Source organism: Carcharhinus amblyrhynchos, chromosome 3 (assembly GCF_965287045.1).
Source record: "Carcharhinus amblyrhynchos chromosome 3, sCarAmb.v2.hapA, whole genome shotgun sequence".
Taxonomy (NCBI): Eukaryota; Metazoa; Chordata; class Chondrichthyes; order Carcharhiniformes; family Carcharhinidae; genus Carcharhinus; species Carcharhinus amblyrhynchos.
The window spans coordinates 129,870,307-129,881,150 of record NC_137326.1 but is presented as its reverse complement, the minus strand read 5'-3'; the positions used below and the strand labels follow the sequence as shown (position 1 = coordinate 129,881,150).

The window sequence follows — 10,844 nt, the reverse complement described above, 5'->3', positions numbered from 1 at the left end:
GTGCTGTATTAAAATCAAATACTTCATGTTGAATAAATATTTTTTATTGTTTTTACAAAATAATTGGCAGCCCTCTAACTCTATTTCTCCACATCCACATTTTATAAAAAAAGTAAGAGTTTGAGCCAGGTTCCATTCTGCGACCTTCCTGTGAAGTTATAACATCAACTGGGCTTGTAACAGATGGGTCTGACACATAACGGACTAATGGGGAATGGAATATAGTAATGGCCACAGGGTGATTTAGGAAGGCACATGATCGAGACCCTGGAGCGAGTGTGGTGTTTAGCAGAACTGTGCGAGGTCTAACCATGAGGATAATACCTGGCCCTTACAGTACATTGTAAATAGCTCCACTTGTTAATGAAGACTTACAATTAATCTACTGAAGACTATGAAGACATCTTTAAGGCAGACTATTTCGTAATCAACACCCTCCCAACAATATCTATTGCTCTACTGGTGAACAATGGTACGTTTCCTTTGTTATTTAATTATATTTATTTCATCAGCTTACGGATGATATATAATAGGGTTATAATCCGCATAAGGAACAATAACTTTTCATAATGTGACAAATTTCCCAAATGACTAACTGATATGAAGTTGCATATATAAAGTTTAAAATGTGGTGTTGGACAAATGTAAATATTGAAAAGAAATGCTGAAACCAAAAGAAGAAATCATATACCATTGTTTCTTCAAAAATCATTTGTACTTGGATTTTTAAATTGAAGAAACCAGGTTGCAGAAGCCAATTTTGCAGTACTGTGTCAAAAGCCTAGCAGCCAGAGTTCCAGCACAGCAAAACAAGCTTTTGAATTGGACCAATAAGTTTAAAGCAAGACACAGGATCAACTGATTTCAAATTTGAGTGTTGTTGACAGCCTCAAGCACTCAAACTGCAAGAATACTGAAAGACAACTCTAGGTATTTAAACTCAGTCAAGGGGAAATATCTGTTAGAGTATTCTTGCCACCTCTTCAGTCAGAAGGAGGTAGAGGTGAGTCACTCATACACAATCCTGCAGTTTAATGTATGTCTTCATAAAACTTAACATTTACAGTCAGAAAATAGACCAACTCAGAAGGTGTGTTAGACCTGAATAGCAACGACCTTCAGACTTTTGACAAGTGCTTGATTGTATATATATATATATATCCTTTTGAGAATTATTGGAATTTGTAAGCCTTTGATTCATTCATGAGTCTTTATTATTCAGACAGCATTTTATTGAGGAGTTTATTCAGTTTGTTAATTGTTTTAATAATGTAATGGGTGGCACAGTGACATAGCAGTTAGCACTGCTGCCTCACAATTCCAGGGACCTGGATTTGACTCCCGACTTGGGTCACTGTTTGTGTGGAGTTTGCACAGTCTCCCCATGTTTGCGTGGGTTTCCTCTGGGTGCTCTAATTTCCTCCCACAGTCCAAAGATGCGCAGATTAGGCTGATTGGACATGCTAAATTAACCCTCAGTGCCCCAGGATGTGATAGGTTAGAGGGATTAGCAGGATAATTCAGCAGGGATTGGCGCTGGATGGGATTGGTGTCGGTGCAGACTCGATGGGCCGAATGGCCTCCTCCTGTAGTGATTTTATGATTCTACAAAGGTTGTCATCAGTTTTAAAATAAAGACCTGTTAAATGTTCGTAATAGAGTGTGCCCGATTCTGCTCTAATTTTCCTATACTAATAACTTCTGACTCCCTCAAACATACTTACTTAAGATTACAGGCGAGGTATACCCCTTTGGGACAGTACCAAAATTGCACAGAGGAAACATCACCTCCACAGTGTAACATAACAGAAATAAACCAATGGGGTTGATTTAAGATTTTCAAAATAAATAGCAACAAACCAAATTCAATATAAGGTCCAAACATCAACTGACAAGTAACTAATATCTCAAACTGAAAAGGAAGGTATCGTTCATTTTATTGACTAGCAAAATCAAGATTTGTTTTATAAAATGTCTTTACAGAACACTTCACTTACGACAAATATGCACCATTATAGCAACAATTCCACTATCACTGCCAGCTCTCCCTGCCACACCAGGATAAAACTTCCAATGTCCTTCAACAATCGCTCTACTCCCTGTTCAAGTTTTCTGCATCCAATTATCACTAGCAAAGTACATAAAAATGAATCCCCATTCATTAAATATTCAACAGCCAAGTCTGTTCTAGTGCCTTTCTTTAAAACATAAACCAAATTCTCACAAGCATCCTGCTTGGTTGTTAATATGGAACAGTTCACTTTGGTTTCCCACAGAACTAACTGCTTTGTTTCAAAGAGCAGTTGTCTTTCACTGTGAGAAAAGCAGTTGAAACTGCAAGGCTGCTACAATGGGATTTGATTTTAGTTTCTCTTCCCAGGACAACCAGATCATGTTGACATTTCTCCAAATTGTGATATTAATTGGGAGTCTACTTTGATTCCATGAACAATATCAACATGTTCTTTTTTATCTTAAGTTAAAGGGGACATTTCAAAATGTCCCCTTGTATAGTTCAGCATCCATGACAAAAGACACATACATGCTGGGAAATCCTGGTTTCAGCAATCACACAAATCGAAAGAAGACCTGGGAAGGTGGCCCGAAGTATCTTGGAATCTTAGCTATAAGACCATAAGACAGAGGATCAGAATTAGGCCACTCGGCCCATCGAGTGTGCTCCGCCATTCAATCATGGCTGATATTTATCTTATTCCCATTCACCTGCCTTTTCCCCATAACCCTTGATCCCCTTATTAATCAAAAACCTACCTATCTCTGTCTTAAAAACACTCAATGACCTGGCCTCCACAGCGTTCTGCAGCAAAGAGTTCCACAGATTCACCACTCTCTGGCTGAAGAAATTCCTCTTCATCTCTGTTTAAAAGGATCGTCCCTTTAGCCTGAGGTGGTTCTAGTTTGTCCTACTAGTGGAAACATCCTCTCCATGTCCACTTTTTCCAGGCCTCGCAGTATCCTTAAGTTTCAATAAGATCCCCCCTCTTCCTTCTAAATTCTAATGAGTACAGACCCAGAGTCATCAACCATTCCTCATACGACAAGCTCTTCATTCTAAGGATCATCTTTGTGAAATTCCTCTGGACCTTCTCCAAGGCCAACATATCCTTCTTTAGATACGGGGCTCAAAGCTGCTCACAATTCTACAAATGGGGTCTGACCAAAGCCTTATACAGCCTCAGAAGCACATCCCTCTCTTTGTATTCTCACCGTCTCAACATGATTGCTAACATTGCATTTGCCTTCCTAACTGCCAGCTGAATCTGCAAGTTAACCGTAAGAGAATCTTGAATAAGGACTCCCAACTGTGAATTTGTGATTTCCTAAACATTTTCCCATTTAGAAAATAGTCTATGCCTCCATTCCTCCTTCCAAAGTGCATAACCTCAAATTTTTCCATGTTGTATTCCATCTGCCACTTCTTTGCTGGCTATCTAACCTGTCCAAGTCCTTCTGCAGCCCCCCTACTTCCTCAATACTACTGTCCCTCTACATATCTTTGTGTCATCGGCAAACTTAGCAACAGTGTCTTTAGTACTTTCTTCCAAATCGTTAATGTATATTGTGAAAAGTTGTGGACCCAGCACCAACCCCTGAGGCACGCCACTAGTCACCGGCTGCCATCTTGAAGAAGACCCCTTTATCCCCAGTCTCAGCCTTCTGCCAGTCAGCCAATCCTTTATCCATGCCAGGATCTTACTCTTAACACAATGGGCTCTTAACTTATTTAAGTCTCCTGTGCAGCACCTTGTCAAAGACCTTCTGAATATCTAAATAAATCATGTCCACTGGTTTTCCTTTATCTAACTCCTTTGTTACCTCCTCAAAGAACTCTAACAGATTTGTCAGGCATGACCGCCCCTCAGACCTATTTTATCACGCACTTCCAAGTACTCGGCAATCTCATCTTTAATAATGGAAAATCTTGCCAACGATCGAAGTCAGGCTAACCAACCTATAATTTCCCATCTGCCAACTCCCTCCCTTCTTAAACACCAGTGTTACTTTAGCTACTTTCCAGTCCTCCCTAGACCCTCCCTGTCTCAAGTGATTCCTGAACGATCACCACCAATGCCTCCACAATTTCCTCAGCTATCTCTTTGAGAACCCTGGGGTGTATTCCATCAGTCCAGATTATTTATCCACCTTCAGATCTTTCAGTTTCCCCAGAATCTTCTCCCTAGTGATGGCCTCTACACTCACCTTGCTTCCTGATTCTCCTGAAGCTCTGGCATCCCACTGGTGTCTTCCACTGTGAAGACTACGGAATGTAACTATTCAGTTCCTCTGCCATTTCTTTGTTTCCTATCATTACTTCACCAGCCTAATTTTTCAGTGATCCAATGTCTGTTTTTGCCTTTCTCTTGCCTTTTATATCTGATTGGAAATGCCAGTGTTGGATTGGAGTAGGCACAGTAAGAAGTCTCACAACATCAAGTTAAAGTCCAACAGGTTTATTTGGTAGCATCAACTTTCAGAGCGCTGCCCCTTCATCAGGTCCACAGGCGCTCTGTTACAAGCTGCTCGAAAAATCTCTTAGACATTCCGCTAATTTATTTTCTTGGGATCCACTATCTACCTGATTTTCCCTGAAGATCCTCCTATGATTTCCAAGGGGGTGCAATGAGGTATCCTCTCCTGTCCTTGAAAAGGATGAAGTCAACCTCTGAACAAGTCAGCATGTACAAAAGAGGCTGGAGACTACAGAGCAACTCCAGGGAGGGGCAGAGAACCAGGGACACAGGGAGTCCAGTCCCAGACATAAATATCACCAGGAAAAGGACACATTAATTTGGTCAGTTCTACTCAGTTCCAGTGGACACATTAATGTCTGTGCCCACTGCCAAACATAAGGGGTTTGGTTCTTTTAAATCACATTGTTCAAACTCAACACAACTCTTGCAACAACTTGGCTCGTGTGCAAACAAAACAGCATTTCATCCACTTTTAATCTATCAAAACAGTCTTGAAGTCCCCCAGCTACCACGTTATCCCTCAGCCTTTTCTTTCCCCCGAGCCAGGTGCTCCAACCTCTCACCCTTTCTTCCCAACCTAGCTTTGCTATCATCTTTCTGACACCTTTTTGTATCTTCACTAACATCTCCTTATCATTGTTATCAAAGGGAGACGAGAACGTCCAAGTACAGATTAACCAAAGTGACACAGATTTCTGTGTAAGTTCAAAATTGACAAGGATATGTTCAAAACCACGGTGACATGTCAAAAGTGTACACACACACACACACACACATGTGCAGACACACGCGCGTGCACACACACACACGTGCACACAGACACACACACACACACACGCTGTTCCACATTATACAAACACAGAAACTAGAGGCAAACTATTTGGCCCTTGGAGCCTGCCCCACCATTCATTATGGTCATGGCTGATCATCAAATTCAATATCCTGATCACCCCCTTTCTCTCATATCCCTTGATCTCTTTAGCCTCAAGAGCTATATCCAATTTTTTCTTGACATCAAACGTTTTGGCCTTAACTACTTTCTATGGTAGTGAATGCCACACATTCAACACTCTGTGAGTGAAGAAATTTCTTCACCCTCAGTTCTAAACAGTTTACCCCTTAGCCTCAAACTATGACCCCGAGTTCTGGACTCCCCCACCATTGGGAACATTCTTTCCCATTGAAAAGAATGGGAGGTCACAATACTAATCCAAATTGAGCATTTGGAAGGACGTTAATTGTTCGCTGCACAGTTCCCTAATTTTGGTGACAGGAAATGCTGAACTCACCAATATCGTGAAAGTAAAACGGGTACTTTGCGCATACAAGTTCAGTCCAGTACTGCTGCAAGAAACTCTTACTCTGACAGACACACAGTAAATACCACATCAAGAACATCCATTCAGGTAAGTAATTACTCTTGTCTTAATGGGATTTTATTTTCTGTGACCATCAGTGTCATGTTGAGGTGGGTTATTCCTTCAGAACCTGCTCCCTGTTTCTCCAGGACAGTTTTTCACCTCAGTGTGTTTCTCTGCATTCGAAGATAATTTCAGAACATTAAATCAGATACTCTCAACTCAATCTGAACAAGCAGTGAACTCAGAGTTCCATATATCCAGTCAATCTAACCATGTCAGTGATCACTGCACTCAGTTTTATTATCTCTCAGGCATTTAGGTTTGTTACTGTTTAAACATTGTGGGGGAAATTTCAGCATAGATTAACTCTCTTAAACCAGTGTGGACTCTAAATTGGATCTTCGCCATTAAAGAAATCTTCCCTTCAATGTGGTTAGTTAATTCTACTGCCACAAGGGGTGCATAGTGGATGTGCTCTCACATTACAGATGTAAAATCTATACAGCAAAAGCCCCACTCCAGAAATTTAAGTACACAATCTTGGGTGCTTTTGCACTCATGGAAAAAAATTAAAGAAGTGAAAGACACCACAGAAGTGTAAGTTATTGACTTGCATTGCACCAACAGCAAGTTTTTGAAAAGACGTGTCAAGTAAGAAGTATTATGTCATGCTTTTAAAAGGAAATTGTGTAAAATCACTGCCACCAAAACTAAAAGCATGCAACTTCCATCTTTCTCAACTTCAGTACAAGAAGCAATGGCCAGTTCTAGAGAAATAGACTCACACAAAATTAGAAGAATCACTTGCGTAACTCCACTCCTCGGTTTGGAAATGTTTGCCCTGCTGTGTCACATACATCCTGAAAGCAAACTTCTGCAAATACCTTACACTGCCACAGAGCTGCAAAATGCTCAAATTGATAGCAGACAAATACAACAGCAGATAACTGGGAGGAAAAGAGAACTGTCCTGAAAAAGAACTTCTGCTTTATCAGTGCCCTAAAATTCAGTAGCATTTAGGTGTGAATCTTTGGTTAGACCTAGAAGGTAAGCACATTCCGTTATAAGATAAAAGAGCTACCAAATGGGGGAAGAACAATAAATGGCTCAACTTCACATAATGTGGGCATTTACAGCTTAGTTTAAAATTTCCAACATTTTTTATACATTTGTTATTAATAAAATGACCACAAATAGCAGGAAATTCATTATTAATTTGTTCACAAGGTGTAAGTGCCGTTGGCTGGCACAACGCCTTTGTCCTTCCCTAACAGCCCTCAGTTTCAGAGGACAATTAAGGGTAATCCTCATTGCTGTGAATCTGGAGTGACATGGGGGTCAGACCAGCTAAGGACGTCAGATTTCCTTCTAAATGACATGACCGAACTGCATGTGTTTTTGTGACAATCGACGATAGGCATCATTAACATAAGAACATAAGAAATAGGAGCAGAAGTAGGCCATCTGGCCCTTCAAGCCTGCCCCGCCATTCAATAAGATCATGGCTGATCTGTCGTGGCTCAGTTCCACATTCCCGCCCTCTCCCCATAACCCTTAATCCCCTCTCTCATCAAAAACCCATCAACCCACGTCTTAAAAATATTTAGCGAGGTAGCCTCCACCACTTCAATGGGCAGAGAATTCCAGAGATTCACCACCCTTTGAGTGAAGAAGTTCTTCCTCAACTCCGTTCTAAACCGCTCCCCCTTTATCTTGAGGCTGTGACCCCTAGTCCTACTGTCCTTTCTGAGCAGGAAGAGTCTCTCCACCTCTATCCTATCCATCCCATTCATCATCTTATACGTCTCAATGAGATCTCCCCTCATTCTTCTAAACTCTAACGAGTACAAACCTAGTTTATTCAGCCTCTCCTCATAGCTCAACCCCCTCAACTCCGGCATCAGCCTAGTAAACCTCCTCTGCACTCCCTCCAAGGCCAAAATATCCTTGCGTAAGTACGGCGCCCAAAACTGCACACAGTACTCCAGCTGCGGCCTCACCAATGCCCTATACAGTCGCAGCAAGACCTCCCTACTTTTATATTCAATCCCCCTCGCTATGAAGGCCAGCATCCCATTCGCCTTCCTGACCACCTGCTGCACCTGCAAGCTGGGTTTTTACGACTCATGCACAAGGACCCCGAGGTCCCTCTGCACCGTCGCCTGCTGCAGTTTTTCTCCACGTAAGTAATAATCCTTCCTACCATTATTCCTACCAAAGTGGACCACCTCGCACTTGCCAACATTAAATTCCATTTGCTAGTTCCTGGCCCATTCGCCCAGCCTATCTAGATCCTTCTGTAGACTCTCCACACCTTCCGCGCAATTTGCCTTTCCACCAATCTTGGTGTCATCAGCAAATTTCGACACCATACACTTGGTTCCCTCCTCCAGATCATCTATATAAATGGTAAATAGCTGAGGCCCCAGCACCGACCCCTGAGGCACTCCACTAGTCACCAACCGCCAATCTGAATAGCACCCGTTGACCCCCACTCTCTGCCTCCTATTTGACAACCAGTCCTCTATCCACGCTAACACCCTACCCCCAACTCCATGTCCCCTGACCTTCTGCAATAACCTCTTGTGAGGTACCTTGTCAAACGCCTTCTGAAAATCAAGAAAGACCACATCCACCGGCTCTCCTCTATCCACCGCCCTAGACACATCCTCATAGAACTCCAGTAAATTCGTCAGACACGGCTTCCCCTTAACGAAACCGTGCTGCGTCTGCTCTATCAAGCAATTCCCCTCAAGATGCCTCGCTATTTCCTCCTTGATGACGGATTCTAACATTTTACCTACAACAGACGTTAAACTAACCGGCCTATAATTCCCCGCCTTTTGCCTGGCACCCTTCTTAAACAACGGCGTAACATTAGCTGCTTTCCAATCTTCCAGCACTTCCCCGGAATCCAGCGACGTCTGGAAAATAACCACCAAGGCATCCACTATCACCTCCGCCATTTCTTTCAGAACCCTCGGATGCATTCCATCCGGTCCTGGGGACTTGTCCACAATCAGCCCCCTCCAGTCTGTCGAGCACCACCTCTCTAGTAACAGTAATGTCATCGAGACCCTCCAGTCCTACCACCTTTCCATCTCTAACACCCGGCAAATTATTCACGTCCTCCTCCGTGAAGACCGAAACAAAAAAGTTATTCAAGACCTCAGCCATTTCCCCATCCCCTACCACTAAGTCCCCCTTCTCATCCTCTAAGGGTCCAACGTTCACCCCAGCCAGCCTCTTCCTTTTTATATACTTATAAAAACTCTTGCTATCCTTTTTTATATTAAGCGGTAGCCCAGCTTCATAGTTTCTCCTACCCTTCTTTATCAACTTCTTTGTCAATCTTTGTTGACATTTAAACCTCTCCCAATCCTCTTCTCGCCCACTACTCTTAGCTACTCTAAACGCCTCCGCTTTTAATTTAACACTTTCCTTCACCTCCTTCGTTATTAGACTCGTGACTGCAGATTATTGACGACCTGCCAAGACTGGGATTTGAACCCAGGTCCCCAAATCTTGGCCCGGATCTATTGATTGCCCTGCCACAATGCCACTATGCCGCTGCCTCCCCAAAATCTAAGTCACCAGTTGATAATCCAAATCAATTGAGTTTCCCTCATACATTTTGTGACATTTACTGATTCAAAATTAGTAAGTATCAATAATCAACAACGATTCATTTCCCAGAATCCAAAACACAAGATCCATTCTCACTAAAATGTTCAAAGCACTATCATACGTAGAAATTTGCTCTGATATTTCCTACATCACAACAGTGACTACACTTCATTTGCTTCATTTGCTGTAAAGTGCTTTGGGATCACACAAATTTATGATAGGTGCTCCAGAAATGCAAGTTCCTCCTTTCAAACATATGTCTCCAAATGGTAGTTACACATTTTATCACAACATTGTAGAATTTGTTATATCAATGGTTTCTGGTTAAACATGGGCAGTGTTAAATGTTGTCCCATGAGGAAATTATTTGCTTTTTCACAAAGCACAGCAAGTTCTGCTCTTGTTCAAGTTTATTGAATAGTGTGACAAGTCGGCTTATTCTTATTTGTTCATGGGATGTACACATCTCTGGCAAGACCAGCTTTTATCACCTGTCCAGAAAGTTTAAAAGTTTACTTCTTAGTGTCACAAGTAGGCTTACATCAACACTGCAATGAAGCAGTGAAAAGTCCCTCATCGCCACACTCTGACACAATTCAGATACACTGACGGAGAATTTACATAGAACATAGAACACTACAGCACAAACAGGCCCTTCGGCCCACAAGTTGCGCCAATCACATCTATACCTACCAAGCCATAGAACAAGCTGTAACTTCCAATGCCATGAGATCCCACATACTTATTTAGCATGGAAAATGCACCCAACCGGCATGCCTTTCGGACTTTGGGAGAAACTGGAGCAGCCAGAGAAATTCCACGCAGACATGGGGAGAACGTGCAGACTCTGCACAGACAGTGACCCAAGCCGGGAATCGAACCCGGACTCCTGGCACTGTGAGGCAGCAGTGCTAACCACTGTGCCACTGGACTGCCCCAAATGTCTAGATAGGCAGGGCGAATGGGCCAGGAACTGGCAAATGGAATTTAATGTTGGCAAATGTGAAGTTGTCCACTTTGGTAGGAATAATGGTAGGAAGGACTATTACTTACATGGCGAAAAACTGCAGCAGGCGACGGTGCAGAGGGACCTCGGGGTCCTTGTGCACGAGTCGCAAAAACCCAGCCTGCAGGTGCAGCAGGTGGTCAGGAAGGCGAATGGGATGCTGGCCTTCATAGCGAGGGGGATTGAATATAAAAGTAGGGAGGTCTTGATGCAGCTGTATAGGGCATTGGTGAGGCCGCAGCTGGAGTACTGTGTGCAGTTTTCGTCGCCGCATTTACGCAAGGATATTTTGGCCTTGGAGGGAGTGCAGAGGAGGTTTACTAGGCTGATGCCGGAGTTGAGGGGGTTGAACTATGA

The 10,844-nt window shown here is 42.7% G+C and overlaps 1 protein-coding gene across 1 annotated transcript in view; it reads right to left on the bottom strand.

Annotated features, from left to right (window-relative positions):
* Positions 1-10,844, bottom strand: part of LOC145341129 (mediator of RNA polymerase II transcription subunit 12-like protein) — a 564,757-nt gene that overhangs the window by 342,649 nt on the left and 211,264 nt on the right.